General features: G+C 34.1%; 1 protein-coding gene across 1 annotated transcript in view; it reads left to right on the top strand.

The window, feature by feature from the left end:
• Nucleotides 1–13,289, top strand: part of LOC108971821 (NACHT domain- and WD repeat-containing protein 1) — a 125,498-nt gene that overhangs the window by 88,153 nt on the left and 24,056 nt on the right. The window lies entirely within an intron of this gene.

The raw sequence follows: 13,289 nt of genomic DNA, 5'->3' as shown, positions 1-13,289 counted from the left end.
CTATACATCGCTCAGTTTTCGAGATATCGATCTAAAATTTTGCATAGATTCTTTTCTATTGAAGATGTGTTTTATTTATCTGAAACACGGATATGGGACTACTATATCATATAGCTGTCATATAAACTGACCRATCYGACCCAAGTTCTTCTATGGAAACCCTTKTTATCTATCGAGATTTCCGCACAATATTTGGCACGAGTTACTTCTAAAATAAWTATTATAATCTCGGAGACAAATTATTCAGATCGAACTACTATAYCGTATAGCTGCCATATAAACTGTGCTAAACCAATTCTCACATTTGTGTGAGGAAGTTATCAGAGCCTCGATACGGCCGAAGTTAACATTTGTTTTTTTTTTTTTTGCTTTTTTGTTTTTGTTGCACTGCTAACTAATTTTAGCAATTTAAAAGTTTCATATCAGCTGTTTTGAACTTTCGCTGATTTTCGACTTTCAATCATACACACACGCACAAATCGTGTAACCCAATAATTTTGTTAGTAATTACTCGGCAGCTCTGTTGGAAATTTGATGAATGGGTGCCAACGTTAAAAATACTGAGTACTCTGAAAAATAACGCAAATTACCCACGAAAGTATAGAAGTACTTAAGAGGAGAAAGTTTGATAGAAGGAGTTCATCCATTTACATATTTATATATATGAATCTTCTTTAACAAGAATATACTCGATCTAAATGGCTACCTTGAGTTCATGAAACTTCTCAACAAAACTTAATCCCAACATTTTTATCATCATTCAACTGCACTGAACGAAGCGGTGTAAAGAATATAATTAAAAGTAAATATATCTCATGATTAGAGTCACATTCAATCCTAAAGTCCACGTGTTCGTCAAAAATTCATACAAGCTAACTTTGTTAACAGCTTTTAATTGACAGCTTTTTCTAACTTTTAAATTGATGTTGGTGTCTGCATGGTGTCATAATTATGTGCCAGAAATTTGAAGTATGAAGTGAYTTTAATTGGTTAATACAGCGCATAAAATGTCAAAAACGTGCAAAAATACTTATAATTCGCTCCTAAATAATGTGATTAACGCCAAAAAGTTGGAAGTTTTAAAAAGTTTAAAAGTTTAGTTTAAAAATGTTTTATTGGCTCTGCTGTAATATTGGTTGACTTCACTGAATTGAGAGAGTGTTGGTATCACAAAATGTTAAGCGATCTACTAAACACGAGTTTATTATATTTATATATTTTTGGTGTTTTAGCTAAAATAATTCTTAAAAAGTTTAGCATGCAAAAGTTTTTCTAAACTTGCCTTAAACCCCACTAGTTTAATCGTCTCGAACTAGTTAATTCGCCTTAGGTCCCACTGATCTCAGAGTTTCATAAACTTAAAGCTTTAAACTCACAATTTTTTATTTGCTAATTCCGAAAATGTTATTCGCCTCAACCTCTTTAAATCACCTTAAACACTACTTTACTGGAAATTAAAGTCAGAGTTTCATAAACTCAAAACGTTAAACTCGTTAATTTTTTTTAYACTTGGAAACCATTAACAAGCTTATTCGCTTCAATCATGTTAACTCGCTTTAGGCAGCACTTCACTGTAATATTAAACTCAGAGTTTCATAAACTCGGGTCTCTTTTTGCATTCGCCTTAATATTGTTAACTCGCTTTAAACACCACTTTATTGTAAAATTAAACTCCGAGTTTCATAAACTCGGGTCTCTTTTTGCACTCGCCTTAATATTGTTAACCTTCTTTAAACCCCACTTTACTCTAAAATTAAACTCAGAGTTTCATAAACTCAAAACTTTAAACTCGCCTTAAACACCACTTTGCTGTAAAACTAAACTCGGCGTTTCATAAACTCGAAAAAGCATGATTCGAAAATTTGGTTAGAATTCAAACCTGTAGATTATACTCAGAATTTCATARACTCAAAATCTAAAATTCAAGTTTTCTTACATTTGTTTGTTTGACCGCCTCACTAAAGCTTGTTCAATTGGCAGACAAACTTTAGCAAACCGCAAGCTGACAAGSAGACGAATTAAATTTGGAAGACTTCATAAAAACTGTCATTCGCATCACTTTTAATTATCTTGTTTGCCGCGAAATGGTGGTCAAAAAACTTGTAAAGTTTTCACGCACAGTAAGCCATTTTATATCTACTGGCGGCGAGTGAGATTTGGGACTTTGTTTATCTTTTTTATTTTAATTTTTTTTTTTTTTTTTTGAACTCGAAACGCACGCAGTTTTTAATTTAAAATGAAGCAGACAGGTGCAGAAGGAATATAATTTCAGCATTTTCTCATTCATCAACTTTACCGTAAGCATGCCTTTGTACGCGATTAAACAAAGCGCATAAACCTTGGGCCAAACTGACAAAAGCAAAGAGAGCGAGAGAATGTAAATTTTGTACAAAAAAGTTAAAAATTCTACATGGCATATATTTTTATTTCGCTGTGCTTACTGATTCTCCAGCTCACATACTTGTAGGTACAATTTTCAATTTTTTATATTCCACGTTTTTGCATTCAACTGTGTTTGTTATAATTTTGTTGATGGAAAAGGCTTGGGCAAAACGCAAACAGTAAAGCTGCCGTTTATTGTTCAAATTTTCACGCAAGCAATGAGTCTTTCTTTTATTTGTCGAAACGCCAGCAATATACAGGCTAAAACGAAATCTCGCCTGCCTTAAATTTATGCGCATGGCGTTGTTGTTGTTGCTGTTGCCTGCCGAATTATCATACTCATATATACCGCTCCACATTTTTGTTTGCCACAACCAAAAACGCCACGCAATGCTTGTTGCTGCGGCAAAACAATGGTTCATGCCACCCACTCCCGCCCCTTAACTTTTCAAAATTTTTTTTTCGCCTTTCGTTTTTCATTTTTCATTGCTCGCCTCCAGTTATGTGTTTGTAGCGGCACGAAAGCATTATGACCAACCAAACGCACGGAAGCATGTCGGTGCGAACAAAAAACCAACGGAAAGAAAAAAAGAGAAACTTAAACAAAAACAAAATTTTAGCATAATTTGTGGGTGCGAAATATTTTTATGCTACGTTTGTTGTTGCCGTTGTGCTTTGTGTGTGMCTTTTCAAAAATTACAAATAATGCAGACAATAAAATGTGACGGCGGCATACCTGTAAATCCAATGCCGATTCTCGCTGCAGAAATARAAATGACAGCAAATTGTGTTGTTGTGGTGTGTGTGCGGGATGGAAGACTTTTAATTAATGATACTTTATTATAAGCCGCATGAAATTGCCTCTTCGACGTGCATGCAATCACGCCAGCCTGCCTAATTATTACATGAAATTCGCCATATTTATTCTGTCAATGTGGCTTATTGCCACATATGTGGCAAGCAATAAATTGTGCCCGCATGACGTGGCCGAAATTAGTTGCGGCAATTATTCAAAGCTTTTGAGTATGTGTGTATGTATGCATAGATGACTCGGCTTTATTATTTGCGGCGCAGAAATTATTATATATAAGTAGACCTGAGGGTTGCTTCTTACACCTTCCTTTGATATAACTGACTCTACTAATTTTAAGGTATGTTTAGTACACATTTTTTGAAAGTAGAAAAAAATGTTAACTGCGGCAGTTACATTTCTATAACACAAAACTGAATAAAAGTATCTTCAAATTGATTTTGATCGTTCAGTTTATATGGTGTTGTATGTTATWGTAATAATAATTGAACACTATGCACGGAGGGAGTAGCGTTTTCGTGGACAATAACRCATGCCAAATTTTGTGCAGATTTTTATCAAATMAAAAAGTTTTCGTGCGAAGAYTTGATTTTTAYCGAACAGTTTGTACGACAGCTCTATACAATAGTGAGCCAATATCGGCTGTTCTGGCAAATAAACGATTCTTTCAGGGAAAACGTCGGTTAGACAGACGAACATGGCTTATTWGACTCAGCTCGCTTTTATTTATGTATATACCTACTTGTATATACTCAATGGGGTCTCCGTCGTTTTCTTCCAAGTACTACAATCTTCCTGCCAAACTAAATACACCTTGCTCAGGGTATAAAGAGTGCATGTGACATCTTTTAGCTCCTACTTAGACATGACATAGAGCTAAGTGTACATTCACTTCGTATCTTTTTACCATGAGGTCTGCCGATTTATATCGGGATAACTCTTTATAAGTCTTCATATACCATACCATATACCATAGTATACCAAGTGTCTGCCAAAAATCCAGTTTTCGGTTTTTTCTTTCGTCCAAGTTCTAAGTTAGGATTTTAACTAAAACATGTATTTTCACTTTAGATGATCTTATAAGGAGTTATCCTCCCAACGCGGGCGCATCTTTTTTCCGAAGGATCAGCGGAAATGGCGTCGCAATGGTCGAGTTTAAAATATTTTTTTCCAATAATTTTAATAGTGTGTGTTTGTAACAAAAAATTCTAATAAAATATTTAATTTTTTATGTGAGAAAAAAACTGCTGAAAAATGCTGTTTTTTTATCCGAGGAAACCCAGTAACCCTTAATATTCCCCACTGTTGAATGAAACTCGCTTTCGTTACCTTGGCTTCCGGTCATCATTTAAATGAGTGTAGAACATGGGTCACAGAAATGAGCCTGATCATATACCTGGGCTTGCTACTATTTATAAGCGCTTTTACATTCCACCTTCCTCAAATAAGAAAGATCGGGACAACAAGTATCGAACACACCTGAGGTGTACTAAGAACTCAGATTTTTCTAAGAAATAAAATATATCTTGAGTTTTTGGATGGACAGAACAAAAGATGCCACTGGAAGAAACCTTTCATTCAAAGCACGAATATCTCTTGGGAATAATACATACACACAAATTGCTACATTAAGAGTCGGTTTCATTAACAMAACGAKTTATAAATATGTATATATKATTATAATAGTATTTTAKTTGGGAAGCTCAAGAAGTCATAAGCTATCCAGCATATTGACTGAAAATTCTGAGAATTTGCAAGCAACACTTTATTCCAAAGCAAAGAAGGGTTACTTTTCCGCAATATAATAAGTCACACCAACATACTTCGTGGCAAACTCTCGCAAATAAATAATTTAATGATAGCAAATTTGTTTTTGTTAGTTGTGGCATTAAGCTATGAATGATATATGGGCACTCAYTGTGAACGCCGCAGCTGCGCCAGCAGTTAGCAGCTCCGCCAAAAACTTAAGCGCAAAAATCAAGAAATTTACGGCGGAAAATAAAAACGCAGACAGCCAAAGCCGACACTGCGCAGCTGCTACAAGAGCACCGAAGCACGGCCACAAAAAGGATAATTTCTTAACAGCTGCTAAMGACCAGCCAAAAGGATTCGCCGCAAAGTATTTCAAGAATTTTAACGCAATATTCGAAAGAYAGCATACACGTAAACACACTCATACACCAATTTGGGTGCGCACAAATTTGTTTATGGATTAAAATTTAATGATAAATTAATTAAAGGCAAACAAATCAATGAGGTAAATGAGTTTATTTTGTTAAATTACAATTTAAATATGGTTGGCCACGCTGCCAAACACCGGTTTTAAAATAAACACCTCTGATGATGAGCGTGTGAGCTTTTCTTTTGTGGTTTTCTCACACATTTTGAACACTTGTGTTGAAGAGTTTTCGAACATTTGATTGAAATTCTCGTTCCTCGATCTTCTCTGTCTGCAGACGATGCCAGAAAAAGAGCTTGTGCAGCTTGTTAGAAAATCTACTATTTCTATCTCAGTAAGAATTCAGGAAAGACATTTTTATCTATATAAATATTTACCATTTGACTATAGTGTATATAAAAACCTGGCATTAGTTAATAAATGAGCCCTTTGTTCCGTTCAAAGAGTTACCTATATAGTAATGCTAAAACTTATGGAAATTAATTAAATTATCAAAAATTAATACACGGTTGACAAATTTGATATTTTTTAATTTAAAAAATCGTTCCATAGTTAATAAAAAACTAGGCGAAATAATTTTTTTTTTTTTTTGTCGCACTGCGTCTACGCCTCAATCTTTGCTTCCTCGCCCCTGAAACCGGCTTGCTGAATATTAGATTCGGTATATTTGTGCTTACAATTTGGCAGCTTCATTTATCTTTTATCTTCGCACATCGTGCTCAATCTCTCGAGACACGATTTCAATGTCAGCCATACAAAATGTCACTCATACGCCCCAACAAACCAACCACACAGCATACAAATAAACAGATTTTCATATGAATTCGGGTTAACATATGAACAAACGAGTGTATTCGCATAAAGTGCACAGTGCCACAAGAGTATTTCCATTATTTCAATTAACAAAACTGCACGCAGCTAATTTAAATAAACACATTGATGTGATCAACACTCAAATGATTATGTACACARCACCAAGTTGTTTACTGRAGCAAAATRCAATATGAAAGAGCAAATGCATTTGCATTTAAATTTTGTCAATATTTATTTAAATGCTAACACATGTATATTGTACTTGTGTGCACTTGTAAACCCTGTTTCATTGGAAATATAAACAAGTGCTGCTCAATTCTGGTGTAAAGGAACTTGTCGTCTTGCAGGRCATTGGAAGTTGTGTAGTCGATTTGCGTTAAATAGAGTTAAGTGGAAATAATTTAGATATGAATGCACATTTACTGTTGTGCATTAATTAACTATGGTATAAAAGATTTAAATGATTAACTAAATTGAAAAATATGTGAACTGAAAGGATTTCGTGTTTTCAGTTGCTGATTAAACATTCTAAAGAAAGCTTCCAACACATAAACTTTAGTAGAAAACTCTTGAAAGATAATTGAAATACGTGTGAACTTACTGTTACAAATCTTAAAGTTTATTTTATATCTAGAGCTTATTTCATGTACAGGTTAGGTTTTAGATTTAAACAGACTCTTGAAAGGTGAATGAAATATAAGAAATGGAATTTATTGTTAAAAATCTTCATTGCTTATTTCATATTAAGAGCWTAGCACCATTATTAAACCAACTAATCAACAGWTGGATCAMATTTATGATATTAGGTGTGTGTCTTCRCTAATATCTATAGMTATGTGAGCCTATTTKTGGGCAACATTTTAATCTGTAGGTCTAAACAACCCCTTGAGAGATAATTGTAATACGTCAAATGGAACTTACTGTTACACATCTTCATAGCTTATTTCWTATTAAGAGCATAGCACCATTATTAAACCAACTAATCAACAGTTGGATCACATTTATGATATTAGGTRTGTGTCTTCRCTAATATCTATAGCTATGTGAGCCTATTTGTGGGCAATAACTTAGTTATTAGATCTAAACAAGCAATTGCTGTTTATAATWAGCACAAAATTTCAAGATTGCTGAGATCTACATACGCAAAACATATTTTTTAATATTAAACAAAAATGCGAAACAGTTGTGTTAGTTATCGWTCAGTTTTTGAGATATCGATCTGAAATTTTTTACAAATTCCTTTCCCTCAAARAAGCTGCTGATTTGTCCAAACTGTCGATATTGGACCACTATRAGATATAGCTGAACTGRGCGATCTAAATCAAGTCCTTATATGAGAAACTTCTTTATTTTGCCAAAATATCYTCACGGAACTTTCCACAGATTTTTCCTCAAAGCAAAAGTATATTCTCCGAAGATATGATTTGGATCGAACTACTTTAGCAAATAGCTGTCATACAAACTAACCCAAAAAATTCAAATGCTTGTATGGAAAACTTTTTTATTTGAGAAGAAAACTCCATAAAATTTAGTAGAAATAATTTTTTAAAGCAGCGGAGTAAGCATCTGCACAAATTGCTCTTATCAAACTACTGCCATACAAACTGAGCGATCGAAWTCATGTCACTGTATGGAAAACTTCTTTCTTTAAAGAGACATTTTAAAAAATGGATGAATACATGGATAACTATTCGAGACAACGCTGCAATATGTTCCTTTTATGCCTTTCTCGAATTGKTTTGCTGCACTGAAAACCCCATTTAATGTAATTCCTCTTACACCTTATTCTTCTTTGCACCTTAATTTCACTACCCCTGCTAGTTCGACACACATACCCAYAAGCCTACATGAGTAGTGACTACTCGTAAATGTCGCAACTTTTTAACCGCAATTTAACTACAAGTACAACAAATTTTCACACTTGTTCTACCTTTTTATGAGTCAAGCAGCGCTTCACRTGGTTGGCGTAGCTTTTGTTGTAGCAAGAATGCATTTTTAATGTTACACTTAGTCAACAACAAAAAAACACAAACAAGCGAAGGAAGMGGGTTAGACAAAYAAACTACAAACASACACATACAAATTCKATATATTACCGTTTTACTTACTTTCGCTTTTAATTTACTTTGCCTTTACAACTTTGACGTCTGTCATTGCTGTCAGGGCTAAGCGGTTAACGTCACCTGCTTTAACATATTCATTACTTAGGAATGCACTTAGAAATGCATGGAAATTGTGCGTTTTTCGCTTCTCAACTATTTTCACATTTTTCTTCTTTCTTTGCTTTGCCTTTTGTAATTTTTCGCCAGAATACCCGAGCGCACGTTGCATTTTAAGCGATTTGCCCACGCCCGCCTTTGATGTTGCCGCTGCAACATTGAAAGAGCGCGCTTCACTATGCGCGGGCATTATGCAAATACATGTTTATGCCTCATTTTGTGTTGCCGCCACGCTGGCTGAAGGACAACGCGTAGTGTAGCTAAAAATAAAAATTTATTTGTCCACATAAATTTGAACATAAACGGCCCTTCAATCCCGAAACGCTGGTGTTCGTACTTTATTCCACCGATTCGTGCTTGCCGCGTCCATTTCCGCCAAGGACAGCGCAGTAAATAAAAGAATAGTTTGCACCTCCGCGCAGTTAACCTGCTAATGTAGCAAGCAGCTGTGTCTGTGTGTGTGTGTTTGTGCATGCTTAAAAAGTGCTTAGCAGACCCACTCGTTTAGTGCAAATATCAAACTAAAGCCCTCAAATTGGCATGCCTGCACACTTTTCAGTGGTAGCTAAGCACCGTTGCAGCGTTAGGTGAGCATAAGCGCCAGCAATAATGGTGCAGTTTTAGTATCGCTATCATTTTAASCGTTTTGGCGTGGCTGTCAACTTTTTTAAGTATTCCCCCCCTAATGGCCTTTTTATGCGCTTGCAAATTCTCAAAAGCTCATGGACGTATAGCTTTCACAGCATTTCGCCGGCAAAGTTTTCTTTAAGTGTCTGCATGTTATAAGCAAAACGTCAATTAAATTGTAGATAAACGAAATTTTAGTGGCGATTTGAGGTATCTCATCTCATTTTACGAATGATTGTTTGTTGTTGTGGTAGATGTCGTGAACACCAATTATTCTACTATTTCCTTCATGGCGATAACTTTTGGACACCGCCACTTGATTAGGGCCCCTTTGGTCTCCTGCATGGGAAAATCCACTATTTCAGGTACACAGGTTTCAGACCTCATTTTATTCGAGTCTTATGACCTCATTCGACTTTCACTCTATAAATACTCCGCCGTATAACTCATAACACTTTCCAAAGTAAACAGGACTTTAAAAAAAAACAGAACAAATAGTTCTTTCGGCAAAATAAATTTATTTTATTCAAAAAAGTCGTCTTTTGATTCAACAAAGCTTTTTGCACGATCCAAAAGCATGTCGAACGCGTGTTTTAGCTCGTTGGCCGGTATGGCCGCCAGTATGCTGGTGCAAGCTCTTTGAATGCATTTCTTTTCATCGGCAGATGCATTTTTCCGAAAAGGAGAAGTCGCACGGTGCCATATCAGGTTAATATGGAGAGTTGGTAAAAAAATCGTCCTTCGAATGTTGGATTCTAAGAAATTGTTGATCGTCAGTCAATTTGTGTGGAACAAACCGTGCACACACCTTACTTAAGCCCAAATGTTCAGTCGAAATGCGATAAATTGATGTTTTGGAGACGTTCAATACAATTTCCATGAATTTCATTGATGATTTCGTCTGATTTTTGATGAATTCACGCGCAGTTTCGATGGAATTTTCAGTGCTCAAGGATTTTGCTTGGCCCTCATGTTGATTGTCATAAATGTCCTCACGACCACTTTGAAAACRTTGAAAGCACTCGTGCACTCTGCTACGAGATAGGCAATCATCGCCACAAACTTGTTTCATCAATTGCAGCGTTTCGCTAGAAGTTTTACCAATTTTAAAACAAAATTTAATATTGCCTCTTTGTTCGAAGCTCAATTTCGCACCGATAACACAAACATACTGACACTTAAAACCCAATAACTTCTCTTCCAATCAATGAAATGTCATGACATTCTCACTGGATAATCGATGAATACCAAGATTCATATTATGCATGTCTATTAGGCACTGTAGTAGCAGGTTTTTTTTTAATTTTTAAATAGTTGTTCCTTGATTTTTTGTTTTTTTTTTTGTGAAAATGTATTTTGCATATAATATTTTTTTGATTGCGACAATTTGCTTTGGTTTTGACTATTGATCCCAAAATATGTATAAAGTAATGCGTTTAATTGTGACTGAGCGCTGCTTTCTGAGTTGAGCGTTAGTAAATATATTTTTGTTTTTTATTTTTTTTGTGTTTTGCAATACAAATGCATTTAACGCACAGCAATCGGTATTTCTACAATTAACTTCTTAAAAACTTTCAARTCTACTAAATTTTTAAACCAATTTTAAATCTCTTAAACAAATAAATGTCAATGAATGCCTTTCTTTTCTATTTCTGTATTTTCCACTGTAAGATTTCTTGCAAAAATTTGTACATCAAAATATGCCTTTCAAAAATGTAAGCCCAGGGTTACTATTCAATATAATATACTTGCAAAATTAGCCATCGACAATGCAAATTGTATAAAAGTCATAATGTCATTAATAACAAAGATCTAAAAAAGTAAATTTTTTTTGTTGGAGGTCTTAGCAAATTTTGTTGCTTTCAAGTGTTCAGAYTGCGACCTTATGCATCAACATTTTGTTTACGCTTCGGTTTTTGAGATTTGATTTCATCATTGTTATAACTATTCCGGAATGTGTGGCTTGGAAATATTTAGTGCGGATAGTCGAAATTTTCCTAGATAACAATAAAGCACCATATAATGAAATAGTTATCCAAAAAATGCTGACAAACTTCAGGATGCTAAGAGTAAATAAGAAAATTTAGTAGTCGCAATCATTTAGATAAATTCACGGTTAATTTAGATACATAATTATTTTAAGAATCAGAGAGAGCTGTCCCACTAGAATCTAAAAGTGATGCATGAAATCTAACAAGATAAATGAGATCGTTTCATTATGATAGATTACTGCTGTACCTCAAAAAATAGTRCTAACTAGAAAATTATAAAGTAAGAACTCATAAGAGATGTTTAATTAAGATCGATATTTGTTTACTGCTAGGAATCCTATTGTTTCAGATTTAAACTGAAATTATAAATAAATTATTCGTTTAGGCATAAACGAAAGCGAATCTTACAGAACCATTGATGGTATCATGAATTATGAGCACAAATGTATTCAAAAGTTTAATCTAATACGAATATTAATYTGATCGGAATTTATATATGCATTGTGCAAATAGTCATATTTTTCAAATTTTTGCGGCTAAAAATTTAAATTGAAGTAGCGTAAAGCAAATTCTAGTAAGAAAGCAAGGCGAATACATTCACAAAGTTTTTTTTTACATATTAATATGTCTAGTAGACCTACTAAAGGGAAATTCAAGTAGAGGTATTTTTTTCAAAAGCCTTTTTTTGACAAWTCACGTGTGAGTTCAGTATTGTTAAGCATTTTCTCACGGAAAGACTTACGTCTGAACATCGTTTACAAATCGTTCAACTTTATTATGAAARTTCAGGTACTTTTCGCAACACCATCGTCCATCATGGGACTCAGCAYACAGTAAGGTTTGGATATGAGTGAAGAGAGCTTTCGATTATGTAACARTTCTAAGCTAGGAGTGTTCCGTGCTATTGAAAATTTAAAAATTATTAACTTCTCACAAGATAGATTGAGTATTAGAAATACGTACATGGTTACCAAAAAAGAAATATTTTTAATTATTCCATATTTAAAAGTTGATTCTGTAACAATATTTTTATACGTAATTTACATAATATTTTTGGCATATGACCGCCCTATTTTTGGCATACAAGCGYTATTTATRTTGTTAAGTTGTAACAGTAACTTAAAATATTCTTCTCTGCCAAAAAATGGAATTAAAAACCGGTTGTTCACGCACGAAACACTGTCCTGCTTTTTCGGAAAAATGTGTCACTAGAACAATTTTCTGTCAGAAAATCAGGAAAATAAACCGCCGAAGACGGATCACATTTCACCACGACAATACACATGCTCATAGATCGACTGAAACAGCTGCATTTTTGAACACTCTAAAAAATTGTTGGAGGAGACTTCCACAGTAAATTCCGGAGTAGGCAAGAAATTACTTCGTTTTATTTCCCCACGTTAAAAATAAACTAAAAGATCAATATTTTTCGACACCTGTAGTGAATTTTGATGGGTTCAAAAGGCATATTTTGTAGATATCTAAATCAGGGGCCAAATGGGCTTACAAAATTGGTTCAAATACGTGCAAACGTATAGATTTAGTTCGTMATGGAGAATATTTTGGAAGACGTTAAAGAAGTTTTCGTTGATTTTAATTTTTTTTTTTGTTCCTTAAACACGAAATATAAAACACAAATCTCATATATGAACATAGGCTATGTATTCCAACCAGAATTGCACCACCTTTTTATGTTCAAATGGTATATGTAACTTAAGTAGCTATTCTTATTGGCTTGGAAAGTAAGTGAGTCAAGCTAAAATTAATACCGCTCTTACTATTTTTGCAATATTCTCGCCATCGTCGATTAATTTTACAAGCTGTCGAAACAAAAGACAAAAAAAAAAAGCAACGAGAACATTGCTGCGGAGTCCATGGCGAACATTTGCTAATATTTTAGTCAATTCTCACTTTGCATTGGGGCGTCGTTTTATTTTCGTTATATTATTTGTGAAGTTAAATATTACACTTTGTTCATACATATCACTACAATGTATGAAATAACATTTATGTAAGCTAATTGTCGTTTAATTTACCCCGAAAATATAGCGGCAATAATGCAAAAATATTGAAATTTATTTACCATGGAGCACAATTACTGAAAATAAAAAATATACTAAAATATTAAACACTCGTTGACGACAATTACTATCTACAGCTATCAAATCATGAATACTGCTGTGAATCCACTGTATTTGTGAAATGTTAGATGCTCTGGATTTGTCCAGTATTAGAGAAAAGCGAATCGAACAAACCCACCAACTATT

Source organism: Bactrocera latifrons, unplaced genomic scaffold (assembly GCF_001853355.1).
Source record: "Bactrocera latifrons isolate USDA-ARS-PBARC rearing strain unplaced genomic scaffold, ASM185335v1 scaffold_36, whole genome shotgun sequence".
Taxonomy (NCBI): Eukaryota; Metazoa; Arthropoda; class Insecta; order Diptera; family Tephritidae; genus Bactrocera; species Bactrocera latifrons.
The sequence above is the reverse complement of the archived record's forward strand: the minus strand, read 5'-3'. Positions and strand labels throughout refer to the sequence as shown.